General features: G+C 29.3%; 1 long non-coding RNA gene across 1 annotated transcript; it reads right to left on the bottom strand.

Moving 5' to 3' along the window:
- Positions 1-6286: 6286 nt before the first annotated feature.
- LOC115874425 lies at positions 6287-15679 on the bottom strand. Its single transcript, XR_004048837.1, has 3 exons — positions 15376-15679; positions 10469-10623; positions 6287-7368 (listed from the first exon to the last, which is right to left on the bottom strand). It is a non-coding gene; the product is annotated as an uncharacterized LOC115874425 (long non-coding RNA).
- Positions 15680-17034: the final 1355 nt, after the last annotated feature.

Raw genomic sequence — 17034 nt, 5'->3', positions numbered from 1 at the left:
TATTTTTCAGAAACTATTAGAGACAGAGTTTACCAAAAATGCTTTTTATATCTACTAGTGGGTAAATGAATTTGTAGATATATTACGACATTTCTTGGAACTTTAGTTTCGGAGATATTAATTTAATCGGACCTTTTTAAGAAAATTAATTTTATTTTTCAGAAACTATTAGAGACAGAGTTTACCAAAAATGCTTTTTATATCTACTAGTGGGTAAATGAATTTGTAGATATATTACGACATTTCTTGGAACTTTAGTTTCGGAGATATTAATTTAATCGGACCTTTTCAAGAAAATTAATTTTATTTTTCAGAAACTATTAGAGATAGAGTTTACCAAAAATGCTTTTTATAACTACTAGTGGGTAAATGAATTTCTAGATATATTACGAATTTTTTTGGAACTTTAGTTTCGGACTCGAATATGTACGTGAATCGGTCCTTTTTTAAAAAAATTAATTTTATTTTTCAGACACTATTAAATAGAGTTTACCAAAAATGCTTTTTTATAACCTACTAATTAGTGCAAATGAATTTCTAGATATATTGCAATTTTTTGGAACTTTGGTTTCGAGTGTTAATTTAATCCGGACCTTTTAAGAAAATTAATTTTGGTAAACTGTTAGAGACGAGTTTACCAAAAATGCTTTTTACATATCTACTAATTGGGTAAATGAATTTGTAGATATATTACGACATTTCTTGGAACTTTAGTTTCGGAGATATTAATTTAATCGGACCTTTTAAGAAAATTAATTTTATTTTCGAAACTGTTAGAGGTAGAGTTTACCAAAAATACTTTTATATCTACTAGTGGGTAAATGAATTTGTAGATATATTGACATTTCTTGGAACTTTAGTTTCGGAATATTAATTTAATCGGACCTTTAAGAAATTATTTTACTTTCAGAAACTATTAGAGACAGAGTTTACCAAAAATGCTTTTTATAACTACTAGTGGGTAAATGAATTTGTAGATATATTACGACATTTCTTGGAACTTTAGTTTCGGAGATATTAATTTAATCGGACCTTTTTAAGAAAATTAATTTTATTTTTCAGAAACTATTAGAGATAGAGTTTACCAAAAATGCTTTTTATATCTACTAGTGGGTAAATGAATTTGTAGATATATTACATTTCTTGGAACTTTAGTTTCGGAGATATTAATTTAATCGGACCTTTTTAAAAAAATTAATTTTATTTTTCAGAAACTATTAGAGACAGAGTTTACCAAAAATGCTTTTTATAACTACTAGTGGGTAAATGAATTTCTAGATATATTACGAATTTTTTTGGAACTTTAGTTTCGGACTCGAATATGTACGTGATATTGGACCTTACAGTGGAAAAAACGACTGTAATAACAAACATAATACCATACGATCGAGAAAAAAAAAACGGCGTCAAGGAGGGTTGACAATCGATGGTAATCTTGACGCGGTCAAGCCCTAGACGCAGTGATGTCAACTCGTTGGAAATCTCCCGATTCGTTGGAAATTTTGAGATCCAGATGGAAGAGGGAAAGTTTAACTCAAAACACCATAAAAACATCATCATCATCATTTTCAGCTTATTCAACCATTTCCAATGATGTCGTACCCGCTCACATACTCTCTTTGTAGTTTGGTCCATTGTTGGCTATGCAGGCCCAAATTATCACTGCTAATTTCCTAATATCATTGTCCCATCACAGCTTCAGTGTTCTGCTAGGTCTCTTAGTTCCTCGTGGGTACCATGCTGTATTTTTTTCCCATGGTGACTCCCAACATGATTCTTTCCATGGCTCTTTGTGTAAAAAATAAAATTAATAGATGTCGTTAAAAGAGTGGCAAGTCTGAAGTGGCAATGGATAGGACATGTGGCAAGACAGGATCCAGACCGATGGCCCCAAAAAGCAATCCTATGGAGACCTAAAGGAACAACAAGAAGTGTGGGCCGACCAAAAAAGAGATGGGTCGATGACGTCAGGGCAGTGGCGGGAAGACAATGGATAAGATTGGCTAGAGACCGCAAAGCATGAAAAAACCTAGAAGAGGCCTATATCCAACACTGGATGCTGTAATTTTTGTTTGGCCATCTGTTGTCTACCCTTCTTGCCAGTTGTCCTGGCCATTGCCACTTGAAAGATTTGCTTCTGTGGATGACATCTATTACCTGGGTCTTTTGTCGTATCCACTCTATTCTTTTACGGTCTTTCTTGGTTATTCCCAGCATATTTCGTTCCAAGGATTTGCTTCTGTGGATGACATATATTACCTGGGTATTTTGTCGTATCCACTCTATTCTTTTACGGTCTTTCTTGGTTATTCCCAGCATATTTCGTTCCATTGAGCGTTGTGCGACCTGCAGTTTCCTTATAGTGTCCGTTTTAAGTCTCCAGATTTCGCACGCATAGGTCATGACTGGTAGTACACATTGGTCGAATGTTTTCTTCTTTAGATAGAGTAGTATAAATCTCTCACTCGGTAAAAATATAGTTTTGCCCAATGGTTCTCATAGAGCACTCTCCATCAGAGTTGTTAAACTGCACGTAGTAATTAATAAACTACATTTACTACATGTCACAAGTAGTTTCTTAAATGTCGAGTAGTAAATGTGTAGTTTATGTAACTAATGTAGTTTTTGGTTTGGTTAAATAACAGTGAAAACATAACCTAAAAACTTTGTTTGCTGATCAATTTAAAGAAATAAAAAAATCTATATTTTGTAAATTTGTTCCTTATTATGTGATATTTTTGATACTTAGTAGTTAAAAATGCTTGGAAAACGTCGATGTCTCCATACCTTGCTCCATACCTTCTGGGATGAGGGGAAATATGAAGTTGTGCCTTTAGATGTAAAAAATCATATATTCTCCTGGAGAATGTCTATGGAGAATTTCTCCATAAGAATTTATAGTTTATTTTGTGTTCAATGTTACTTTGTATTTCGTAGAAAATACACTTTTGTTGAAAAAAAATTGTCTTTTTTTCTGATGTTTTTAACTTATAACAAATATAATATAACTTCATACTGCCATGATAAGAATTTGGCTTGATTTTTGTTTAAAGTCTAAATTGTTTATGTTTTACTATATTTTTGTAGGTAGTTTTTAACGTAGTTTTTGTGTAGTTTTTGAAGGTAGTTTTTAAAATTTTAAAACGTAGTTAATACAAAAAACTACGCGTAGTTTTTGGCGTAGTTTTTTGCTTCATAAACTATTTAACAACCCTGCTCTCCATTAGTTTCTTCCGGACCACCAGGTTAGCTCTAGCACAACACAGCTCGTAAACAGCGGCTATAGTCTGCCCAACTAGAAAATCCATGACAATGACAGTTGTGTCTGTCATTTTAATTCACAGGTAATTTGTATTTTCCATCAATTTTTGGAAGTTGTCTGTTAAAAATTTAATGTATAAAAACAATTTTTTTATCGAACATTTTTATCTGAATATCCAACGACCAAAATCTAGGCATATTTCCAAAATTACCTGTAATTAACAAACAACTAAACTATTTACAACTTTGGTAATGATTTGCTGTTAATCCTCCCAATAAAAATACGTTATAAAAGTTGTTTATCTCGCAGTCGTAAATATCATTTTATGTAGTTAAATAGTGTGGAAAATCCAAAGCAAAATTGACGCCAATTCTATTTTTTCAATGCAGCAATAACACTAGAGAGTCGCTAATCTATGGCCGGAGGATATAGGAACAGCACGGGACCTTATCTTTATAATTCGTTTAAAAAATTACGCGAAATAAATGATAAGTAATTATTGTAGCTCGGTTTTTATGTGTACAGGGTGGTCGAAATTGGTCTGTTTTAACAGAGAAAACCTATTTCCTGACTAGATAGAGCAAAACCGACTTAGATGTCACGGGCTCGATTTCTGAGAAACGTTTAATGGCCTAAACCAGACCAAGCTTTTTAATTCTCGAGGCACGAGAGTAACCAACTGGAATTTCTCGAGTTTCTCGAGTTCCTCGAGTATTTCGAGATACTTTGAAATTTTTAATAAAGTGAAAAAAACTGTATAAAACTGAAAAAATGTAATCGAGTTATTTTATTTAATAAAAACGGTATGTGTTAATACAAAACAAACAAGAACAAGACACTACATACCAAAAAAAATATATAAAAGAACTATTTTTTACTTTCAAGCTTTATGAAACTACCCGCATTTATGATTATATTTATCAATATAACTTATGTACAAATACAAATTTGTAATATTCCACAGGAATAAATAAAACAACATAGGTAAATAAAAAAAACTATTTTATTAACAATAACACCTACCAAATTTTATACCTAAAAGGTTGATTAATTAACTTTAATCTTAATTTTTTTAAATCAGTACCTTTTGACATTATTTTTCTGCAGTACTAAAATCCATTATTTACCTATCGTGTGATGTCGATATTTTACAGCTACTCCAGTTTTTAGTATGTGTTTAGTTTGATCCTTCTACCATATACGAGATGGCACTTATCTACGACGAGATGGTATACAAACTTTATCGATGGCAACTTCATTGGTGTATAAGACTTTCTGCCTGGGCAGCGAGTATTTAACAAAAGTTGACACAAAATTATAACCTATAATTTGGCAAGACTTTTGACAAGCGTCAAAAATGACAAAAATCTAAAGGCGAGTTCATACGCATCGGCGTCCGTTTATCGTTCATCGTTCCGTCAAACCAATAAAATTGAAATACGATCTGTCATTTTTTAAATAAACCAATAAAACTGGTTAAAAACAACAAGACACGACGCATGACGGATTTATATTTAAACCCATCCATAGATAACTTAAAAATTATTAGAAACTTTTTTTAGTAAAATAAATAGATTGGTATGGGACGTCATCTGCTTTTCTTCTGTCATCGTCTGTCGAAATCTTACCTGAGAAAAAAAACAGAGTATAGACGCTGCACAACCAGGAGAACAAGCAATAATAGAAGCCCTAGCGAAACAAGGTATTGATAGGGCTTATGTAAAAACTCTTGCCAATGTACAGGGCAGAAAACTAAGATCCATACCAAAGTTATATTTTTTCTTATGGAACACCCGGAATTTTATTTCATTTTTGGTTTCTTGGTCCCCAAAAAAGGCATTTATTATGAGGGTTAAATATGTTTAAAATCTTCGGTTTTTGAGATATTTAAAAATATTTAAATATGCATGCTACAAAAAAAATAATTATTAACACCCTGTACATTACTTTTCAGAATTAATTTTTGTGCTGAGTTTAAAGGTAAAGAAATAAACTTTACTAAAAAATGATATTGCTTTCTTAAAATTATACAGGGGTACCAAAAATTGCTGGTCTATTTTAAATATTTATTTTACATAAAAACTTCGTTATTTGAAATACGACACCCTGTATTTATTTATCTATCGTCTGGATATTGAAGAATTTAACAAAAAATATCTTTATTTTCTTTTATCAAGAGTCGCCAAAAAAAATATTGTTAAAAATGTTTTGGAAACAATTATATAGGAAGAGATTATATGTAAATAAATCAACAAATAAAAATGCTTACCAAGATGCTTTCTTGTCTAGATTTTATTCAAAAATTATTAGGAGAACATTATAAACTAGAACTAAATTATTTTACAAGTTTAAGGAATATTGAAATACTTATACATATATTATTATTGAAGGAATCATATCCTTTATTTTTTTTCTACAAGTGGCATAATACAGGATGTTTTAGATAACAGCCCTTAACTAAAAAATGCATAAGGCTTAGGATACAATTTATTAAAAAATAGTTTTAACAATATACTCGTATTTAATCAATAATTAGACCTACCTATAGAAAAAAATGTTTCATAAATATACATAAGGCTATGTAAAATTTGTTTGGTAGGGTAAAGATATTTGTTTTGTTATATTTTTTTTATTTTTATTTTGAAAAATTACCCAAAAACAACTTTTGTTTTATCAATATTTTTCAGATTTTTTCATTAATTTTACTTTTGTCACTAATAATAAAAAGACCATTTGATTCAAATACTTTTGGAAGCACTGTATATCATCTGGGGCTGACTGAATTTCTATGTACTATACCGGGTGTTTTTCAAAAGTGCCTCACCCCTATAGCTTTTTAATTTTTTCAGATAAAAAAACGATATTTTTTATGTTAGTATATATGACATAAATCAGGATTGATTGACATATTCAATTGTTTTTGCTCACTTCCTGTTTCACCGGAAATGACTACAATTTTTTATTTTTAAATGAAAATTCGGTAGTTTTCTTTACTTTATTTGATAGAAAATGGCATTCTGAATGGAATGATATTTCAAATCAACTTTTGACATTTTTGCTTAAACAAAATAGTATTCTAAATTTCAATCTAGACTGTCATGACTGCGTTCATAACAAAAGTTTATTTGACTCGAAATAGCAAGTATGTAGTACCAAACTAACACAGCCATGGCACTCAATACAATTTTTTTAAGCAAAAATGTCAAAAGTTGACATAGTATGATATGTCATTCTATTCGGAATGCCATTTTCTATCAAATAAAGTAAAAAGTACCGAGGGTACCATTTTAAAATCAAACGTACTCATTTCCGGTGAAACAAAAAGTGGCCAAAAAATGGAATATACGTCAATCAAATTTATAGGGGTGACCGATTTTTGAATAACACCCTATAAATAGACGTGACTGGCATGCGTGAATAAACTTAAACAAATTAAAAGCAAAGCCAATTAAGCAAAGAAATAATATATTTTCTCTTATAATGTGTGTATCAAAAATTTCATAATCAATAGAATTATAAAAAAATTATTATCAATATAAAAATACGTTTTTTTATTATTTTTACTTTGAAAAATGACAATAAACAACTTTTTTTCAGAATTTTCCCTAATTTTACCTATCATAGTAAAAAAATCACATTTATTTCAAATTCTTTTGCGAACACTGTACATATACAGGGTGTTTTAAAAATGCACATAAAAATATAAAAAAATCTTTAACTTTTTTTGGAAAAAAACGTTTTTTGTAGTCCTTAAAAGTGTCAACTCACAAAAATGGTAGGTTTTCGATCACAAACAATTGAATGATATTCTTCTTTGATACAATTCGTTGGATCACTAAAGTCAAGAGTCGAGTAATATTTCATGTATACCATTGTGTACTGCACTTGCTCGCAGCGGATTTCGTTTTTCTTTTTACTGTCTGCTGCATGTCTTCTCAAAAACCAGATTTTTATTTTTCGTGGGGTCAAGTCCATATACGCTGTCAGTCTGTATCTCTGGCGAAAATAGAGATGGGCCGAAGGGTTATGGACGTACTCCCTTTCTAGTTCTAGTCGCTGATTGGTGGTAGTGTACGATGGTCGATGTATATCACGACCCATGTTGACTGTAACAAAAAGCAAGATTATTTGATGTTTCATGAAATAAACTAGGGATGGGCCATAATAGATTTTACCTATCGATAAGTTATCGATATATTTTAGTTATCGATTTAACGATAATTATCGATATATCAATGACTATCGAATTACCGATAGTTATCGATAGTTTTTCCTCCATATATCGATAGTTTTTGAATTTTACTCAAAACATTACTCAAAAAAATCATCTTTAATACTAAGTATAAGCACGGCATATAAATCACACGGCAGGCCAACTCGCTTTGGCGGGAACGCTACGCGCATACCCTTGCGCACGCCGCCATTATGGGTGCCAGTGACAGAAATTAACCAGTGTCGTAGTCAGTCGTAGTCTTTGTCATCGACAACAGTTACCGCAGCTTTGAGTCAGTAGCGTGCGGCTTAATTTATTTTATTCTTTTCTTGAGTGATATATTTTTGTTTATTGTGTGATATATTTGGTTTTTGTAGTTTAGTAGTACAATGGAAGTCCGAAATTCTTTTAGTTTTAATACTCAGTCATTGTCTACGGCATTCAAAGTAATTTTTATTATTAGGTATCCTGCAAAATGACAAACAAGATTAATTTCTAAATTACTGTTTTTCTGATTATCCGTATCTATTTTTAATTTTTATGGATAGTTCATGACAATTCAGAGAGAAAAGAACAGAGGTCTCGTTGTTTTTTATAATAATGTTACGGATTCCGACGTAAACAATAAGGTCTGCCGTTTTTAATAAGATGTTTGCCAAATCATTTTGGCAATTTTCAGTACCCGTGTGTAATATTCGGACACAAAGTTTTTTAAATGTTCTTCTAAACTGGATGAATTTATCCTGGATGGGAATAATGACAGGTTTACAAGATATTGGAATTAGAAGAATTACAGGAATTACAAGATAAAGTTGTACCAGATTTTTATGAGTGCAACTGTACACTCAAATCGCTTGTCGCTAAGCTTTTATATAATATAATATTGTGTAATGACATAATAAAAGTTTTAAAGAAAAAGTTTATTTTTTCTTTTTAATGTATTTAAATAAAAGCTTGTTTTTAAAAAGTGTTTTTTCTTAAATTTATTTTTTACCTTTTAAGTTATGCTGGTTTCTCAGTGCCATACACTTAAACTCAATTCTTTTTCTTAAATAACTATCTATGGGCATCTTAATAATATGTGTATCGATTTTCATAAAAAAGGAGAACTTAAAAAAACGATAGCTGTCAAATTTGACAGTTCAAATGTGAGACAAATAAAATGAAAACCGACTATGGGGTAGGGAGCATCCAAAATATCGATTTTTATCAAAATCGGACAACTTTGAGATTTTTTTGACAGCTGTCAAATTTGATTTTTTCTTTCCTTTTAACCCATGGCCATCCTATATATATATATAGATTTTTATCAAAATCGGACAACATTGAACTTTTTTTGACAGCTGTTATATTTGACAGCTCAATTTTTTTTTCTTTCATTTTAGCCCATGGCATTTTAGCCCATTTAGCTATTAGGAGAATCAGATGCACAATTTAATTGTCTATCGAATTGTATTATACCATTTACCTATTTCATCAAGTTTTCGTAAAAAAATGCATTTTCTTATAATTTAGACCTCATTTATCAATATAACCATGGAATATTGATAAATGATTTTATATTATAAAATATTTTAGATGCCTTGAGAAAGATTTGTATAAAAAATCGAAACTTCGGCAAATAAATGATTTAAAAACTTCCAGAATCATATAATTTTTAATAAAGAAACCTATAACCAAGAAAATCACAACTGATATATTAATTAATTATACCACCACTATTTCCGCCCAAATATTAATTAATTACATACTTAATTGTGTTAGTTAATAAATTATTCTAAATAAATGTGGATTTGAATCAGAAATCAATAAGATAATAAGTTATGAAAATGAACGTCTCTGTTGTTATAAATAAGCATTCGTAAGAAAATAAAATAAAATTTTTAAGGTGTTACTTTTTACCACACTGTCTAATTAATACTCATACAAAATTCAGTTTTTTAGTATTTGGAGTAAGTATCATTAAGTAGTGTTATTAATCAACGCAAACAGTCAATTAATGTAGCTTGAATACTAAAATCATATTAATTAGGTTCTCTTTAACAAATATTTAAACATTTTTTTAACTATATTGACAATATTAGTATCTGTACTCTTTAAAAATAATCTAAAATGTCAATATTCCATGGGTATATTGATAAATGAGGTCTAAGTTATAAGAAAATGCATTTTATACAAAAACTTGTAGAGATGGGTAGAAAGTGGTATAATACAATTTGATAGACCATTAAATTGTGCATCGGATTCTCAAAAAATATACAAGGTGTTCTATTTAAATTATACAAGTTATTGGCGTTTAAAGCTAGAAATTATTTAAAATAAATTTTTAGAAACTCTGTATGAGGTAGTATTATTTTTATTATTGCAACACAATAACTGACCAATAAATAAACTTCAGTAAATATTTAATATTAAACATTTTGATACTCTTGGAGAAATGAAGCCTTAATATTTTTACTGCAATTGCACAAAATTCAAAATATTTCAAAAACGGTAAGGTTTAAGTGTGACAAACCTTAATCAAATTTACCTTTATTTTAATCGTAGAAACTAAAAATGTAATAATATACAGGGTGTTCCATTTAAAAAAAGACAACTTTAATATTTTTTAATTGTTTGGGACACTCTGTATCTTGTAAAAATATTTTTAAATTGTACCTCTAATAGTCCTTCAACAAACCCAAAACTTACAATTTGCAGAAATCTAATCGTTTAGTTACATTACTCCGTGTCGTATGTGGTGAACAACCCTGTATATTAGTATAGATGTACTACCTATCTTGCCATATTATCAAGAAATTATGTTTTTTAACTAATAATTTTTAAAAAAATAGACATATATAATATAGGCTAATATATTAGAGACAAAACTGAACCAAACACATTCATACACTGACGTTTTTAACGGTACGGTCAAGTCCGTTCGGTTAAAACTGGGGAAAATAACTGTAAGTATAGGGGGGACTTTACACTAATCTATGCATAACATTTACCTGTCAGATATGTACTGTTGATATTTCCTTGTCGCCAAAAGTATTCTGTCCCACCGATACTTTAATATTGCACTTGTGTTGATACCGGTACACACTTTATTCTAAACACTGTATAATACGAACTGTCAACTTTCTAACAGGAACTATGAACTGGACTAAAATGAACTATCTAACAGTTACTGTAACACTGAATCTCTCAACAGATACTGCCTTTTTGCAGATCTTTTAGTGTCTTAAATAAATTCTACCACCAAAGATAGTAGGCGTGTCTTCCAATTTAATATTCTTAAAATGACTGTGCAATAGTAGGTGACAATGCTTCTTGAAAAAGGGTCACTATAAAGTCGACACTGAATTATTTGAATAGGCCCTTAAGTGACCAAATAAAAACTATATTACTTTACGATAGATATTTTCCACCCACCCATTGTTAATAATAAAAGATAATATACTTTTTGAATATATTGTTGGGTCGTTTATGGCCTTATAAGGGTAAATGGGATTTTTTATGGTAGTAAATTACAGTCCCAGATCATGCTCTAAAGCAGGGTTGGAAAAATTTATGATTTTTTTAATTTAAATAAGATTTTTTTGATTTTAATTCAAAACAATATTTAAATCGGATTTCCAAATGACTAGGACTTATTTCCAATTAAAGTCGCTATCCTAGAGGGCTAAATCTTTATAACTCTACCTGATACTGATAACACCTTTGAATAAGAAGACTAAGGAAGGAGCATAATGCTATCCATGTATTCATGCATGGTGGGCGGAAAAGCCACCATAAAAGCTCTCTAGGGTGGGGATCCTTGACAGTTCTGTTTGACGATTCATTTGACACATTTGAATTTGATTTGAAATTTTGTGGATTTGTCAGTCTTTACGGAGCTTATTTTATGTTATTTATTATTTATTCTACTACTGATAGTTGTATAAAGGTAGTAAATCTAGATGGAAATTGTGGCAGAACTTAAATTAACAGTGACACTATCGCGATTTATCGAAAAAGACTCTAAAATGATTGGTTGTGTAGCGTGCGGTAGATCTCGGCAAAAATTGAGTGAAATAGTGGAACAACTTTTCGCTAGTAAGTGACTATATAATATACATACGTGTAGTAAACGGATCATTTATGAAATTCACTTAAATTAACTAAATTATATATTTTTCTTGCATTTTAGCTTTTATTTATTACTTGTCAAAGATTAGATGTCAAAGAATTTAGATACGTTAATTCAACTTACCTGCTTCAGTAGCGTATCGGATGTTTGTGTTAATAAATAACTTATTATAACTTATCTATTTTTATTAGAATTATATATTTTTATAACAATTTTAATAACTACCAACATTTATTCACAACGTAAAATAAAACAACAAATTATTGAGTCTACCCTACGTCTACCCTACATCATAGTTTTACATTTTTTAAATAAAATTAGAACGACACTGATAAACCGGAATTTAAGTCGGCCATATTTGAGGCCCATCGCGGTGTACCTAAGATTTTTGATATGATCCTTCCTTAGTCTTCTTATTCAAAGGATAACACTAACAATTCTACGACGCGTGTCATTTTTTCCACATCTGTCACCAATATATTCTGCAAAGAAAGTCGCTCGCTTCAGATCAAAATGATTTTTTTTCAAACATCTCAAAGATATTAACTTTTGTCATTTTAACGCCTAAGCATAAAAGTGAAGCACTGTTACGCCTAAGCACAAAAGTACAAAAATATATTATCAAACTGATATTAAGTGTCAAATTCAACGAGTGTACACATTGTTACTCGATTACTGTTCATATTATTTGCAATGTTTGAAATTGATAAAAAAAAATTAAAAATGGTATGTTCTATTCCGAGTAAAAATGTACTTTTTGTGCCTCCCTGTAACGTCGGAATAGCTTTACGATGGTCCTTCAAAGGTACAGCATCGTCAAAAAAAGTACTTACTGATCAAAATGTCGGTAGGAATTTGGAAACAGAACCGTTTCAAAAAAATATAAAATAACATATTTTCTGACAACGATTCGGGAATGAAGATATAGTCTCTATATCAGAAGAACCTAGTTCTCCACTAGAATGATATGCATTCTTCACTTATACATAAATTTTAAAATAAGTCCCTGCGTTTAGAGATCTAATGGATTCACATGAAATTACTTGAAAAATCGGTCCAACATTTAAATTGAATAGATAGTTTTATACAGGGTTGTTCACCACATACGACACGGAGTACTGTAGCTAAACGATTAGATTTTTACAAATTGTAAGTTTTGGGTTCGTTGAAGGACTATTAGAGCTACAATTTAAAAATATTTTTACATGATACAGAGTGTCCCAAATAAATAAAAGATATCAAAGTTGTATTTTTTTAAATGGAACACCCTGTATATTATTACATTTTTAGTTTCTACGACTAAAATAAAGGTAAATTTGATAAAGGTTTATTACGCTTAAACCTTACCGTTCTTGAAATATTTTCAATTTTGTGAAATTGCAGTCAAAATTTTAAGGCTTCATTTCTCCAAGGGTATCAAAGTTTTTAATACTAAATATTTACTGAAGTTTACTTATTGATCAGTTATTATGTTGGAATAATAAAAATTATACTACCTTATACAGAGTGTCTAAAATTTTTATTTTAAATAATTACTAGCTTTAAACGGTAATAACTTGTTTAATTTAAATGGAACACCCTGTATATTTTATGAGAATCAGATGCACAATTTAGTTGTCTCTTAAATTGTATTATACCATTTTTTACCTATAGCTTCAAGTTTCCGTAGAAAATGCATTTTCTTGTAATTTTAAATTCATTTATCAATATACCCATGGAATACTGACATTTTAGATTATTTTCAAAGATGTACCAAATTTTTAAAGAGTACAGATACTAATATTGTCGATATAGTTTGTTTATATCATTAAAAAATAAAAAAAACTGTTTAAATATTTGTTACAGAGGACCAATTAATATGATTCCAGTATTCAAACTACATGAATTGACTGTTTGCGTTGATTAATAATAATTGTTCCAAAAACTAAAAAAATTGAATTTTTTATGTGTATTAGACAGTGTGGTAAAAAGTAACACCTTAAAAATGATATTTCATTTTTTGACAAATGCTTAGTTATAACAACAGAGACATTCATTTTTATAACTTATTATTATATTGATTTCTGATTTAAATCCATATTTATTTAGAATAATTTATTCACGAACATAATTAAGTATGTAATTAATTAGTATTTGGGCGGACATAATGGTGGTATATTTAATTAATGGTATACTCTTTTATGAAGATTTAAATAGTTTTCTTTTTGCATACAAATGGGCTAGTAATATTATTATTTTGTTAAAAACGATAATATTACTAGCCTGTATATTTTGTACATTTGTTGCTTTAAAAAGAATCTAAAATGTCAATATTCCATAGGTATATTGATAAATGAGGTCTAAATTATAAGAAAATGCATTTTCTACGAAAACTTGAAGGGATAGGTAAAAAGTGGTGTAATACAGTTTGATAGACAATTAAATTATGCATCTAATTTTCCGAATATATACAGGGCGTTCCATTTAAATTAAACAAGTTATTGCCGTTTAAAACTAGTAATTATTTAAAATAAAATTTTAGACACTCTGTATAAGGTAGTATTCACAATAATTGCAGCACAATAACTGATCAATAAAAAACTTCAGTAAAATGTTAAATATTAAAACTTGGATACCACTGAAAAAAATAAACCTGCAATATTCACAAAATGAAAATATTTCAAAAACGGTAAGGTTTAAGTGTGATAGACCTTAATAAAATTTACCTTTATTTCAATCGTAGAGTTTAAAAATAGAATAATATACAGGGTGTTCCATTTAAAAAATTACAACTATAGCATTTTTTATTTATTTGGGACACTCTGTATCTTCTAAAATTATTTCTAAATTGTTGCTCTAATAGTCCTTCAACGAACCCAAAACTTAAAATTTATAAAAATCTAATCGTTTAGCTACAATACTCCGTGTCGTATGTGGTGAACAACCCTGTATAGTTTTATAACATTTGCAATTATTTTTCGATTTATTATCTGTTATAGAAATTTTTTTTCTAGTTTTCTAGGACACAGTTTTATAACTTTTACAGTAATTTTTTGATTTATTATAAAGTTTCAATAATTTTTTTTAAATTTAAATCACATGATTAAAATTAAAAAAATCACTTGATTTAAATCATGATTTAAATCATTTGATTTAAATCATGTCAACCCTGTTCTGAAGTGATACTAATTGTCAATACACCCCTATTTCTTACTATATATTTCTTATTATTTTAGACAAAAAAAGAGATTTAGTATGTTAGTATGTGACATAAATAACGATTGATTGACGTATTCAATTATTCATATTTATATTTATTTCTGTTACCTCCTGTTTCACAGAAAATTACTACGACTCTTGATTTTAAAATTGTGCCCTCGGTATTTTTTAGTTTGTTTGATAGAAAATTATATTCTGAATAGAATGTCAACTTTTGACATTTTTATTTAAAAAAGAGTATCTTAAATTAAATTAAAAATTAGTGATTTAATCATAATTAAAATTCTATTTTTTTAAGCGAAAATATCAGTTGATATATGATATGTCATTCTATTCAGAATGGCATTTTCTATCAAATAAAGTAAAAAAACATCTAGTGTACCATTAAAAAATTAAAAATTGTCCTGATTTCTGGTGAAACAGACGAAGTGACCGAAATTAATTACTGAATTAGCCAATCAACTGGAGTTAAAAAAAAAATATTTAACCCGAAATAGATACCTATCTAATACATTTTTTAAAAAAGACAGTATCTATAACAGACATTTCTTCTGTATTAAAGATTTAAATATTAATTTAAACATTTACCTTTTTTAGTTAGCAGCCAAAAAACAAGTTTATAACTTTCTTCCTTGTTTATGGAGAAATCAAAACACTAAATTTGTAAAACAGTTAGACGATTAAAATGATAAAAAACGCACAAACTTAAATGTAATTATTGTTAAACAAATAACAACACTGGAAGTTAATAGCACGTTAATAATATATATGTTGTATTTTGTATTAATAGGCTTCAACAACTGTTCCGACAATTCAAATCAAAATATAGATACTATAGTAAATGCTTACTAAATACTGATCAGTGTTTCTTACTAAATAATATGAGATTTACTGGATAGAACATATTTACAGTTTACTTCTTTTTATTGAAATTAAAGAATGTTTCACTCTATTTTTTATTATTTGTCGAAATAAATATACAGGATGACAATCTTCAAAAGGAACAGTATTTAATTTCGCCAAATTTTCATACTATCATCGGTAGAGGTAATATTAAATACTGTTCGTTTTCAAATTGTCACCCTGTATGTAAAATAATAATAGGATGCTTTCTGACTAAGAGATGCTAACGACACATTGATGTTTCAACAGTGTAAACGACAAAAACGGTCCGTCATTTCCAAGCCAAGTGGACGCCGTTTTTTTTTTGATAATATGGTATTATAGGTATAGTGTGACCAACGGATCTGTAGCTACGGGGTATCGGCAGGGGAATGCAGTTGTAAACAAAACACGCCCAATTTCATTCATAAAATAGGCATGGGCGTACGGTGTTATATGAAAATAATGTGTATCATAAATATAATACTCAGATTAATATTTTTTTTCAAAAAACTTTATGCTGTTTGAATCGTTACTGTTGAGTTAGCAGATAAACACTAAAAGCTTTTATTAAAGCTCCCTTAAATATTTTGAATCATTTTATTATTGTGTTGTTAATATAATAGAAGAAATAATTACAGCTGGGGTTGGAACCTTTGGTGTTACACAGCAAAATAAAACACTAAATCAGTACAATACACCAAAACACTTTTAATTTTACACTGGACGCATGTTTCGCTAACCATGTCTGCCATCAGCAGATGATCAAGACTGCGTCTTGAGGTATATTTATTTATATATCTGTACTAACTATATTTTTTCTATAATACATAATTTTAGACATAACTATTTCCAGCAAAAAAATCTTGAAAATAGTTAACTTTGGAAGCGCAAACATATAATTTTACTCACCAGTAGATCCAATATTGCCTATTACACCAGATATTGTATCGCTCCGCCAGCAGTTTTTAAAGGTTAGGTCATTGTCTACCCATATGTTTCATCCAAATAGATAATACTTGGCTATATTTTCGAATTTCGCGTATATATTTATATCTCTCTCTGCAATATAATGGGTCGCTCCATTAATATTTATCTGTTATTTTGACATTTACGCCAAAAAAATTCATTTGATTTTAATAACCCCTTAAGCGTTTCCCTGCAAAAGGAAAATTCGATTCTTCCTGCAATTTTTGCAAAAGCTTTCTAATTGTGGGGACGAGTTTGAATTCGAGATAAAATCTATTTATCAAATTCCTGACCACTTCGAAAAAGTCGTCGAGCTTTTCGACAGCAGTCTCACGTGGTCATTTCTTTCCAGAGCTGGATATCATTTTATCGGGGTTAGTTTTCAGCCTTTTTTCA

The sequence above is a fragment of the Sitophilus oryzae genome, unplaced genomic scaffold (genome assembly GCF_002938485.1).
Source record: "Sitophilus oryzae breed Bouriz unplaced genomic scaffold, Soryzae_2.0 scaffold_127_pilon_pilon, whole genome shotgun sequence".
NCBI classification, from domain to species: domain Eukaryota; kingdom Metazoa; phylum Arthropoda; class Insecta; order Coleoptera; family Curculionidae; genus Sitophilus; species Sitophilus oryzae.
The sequence above is the reverse complement of the archived record's forward strand: the minus strand, read 5'-3'. Positions and strand labels throughout refer to the sequence as shown.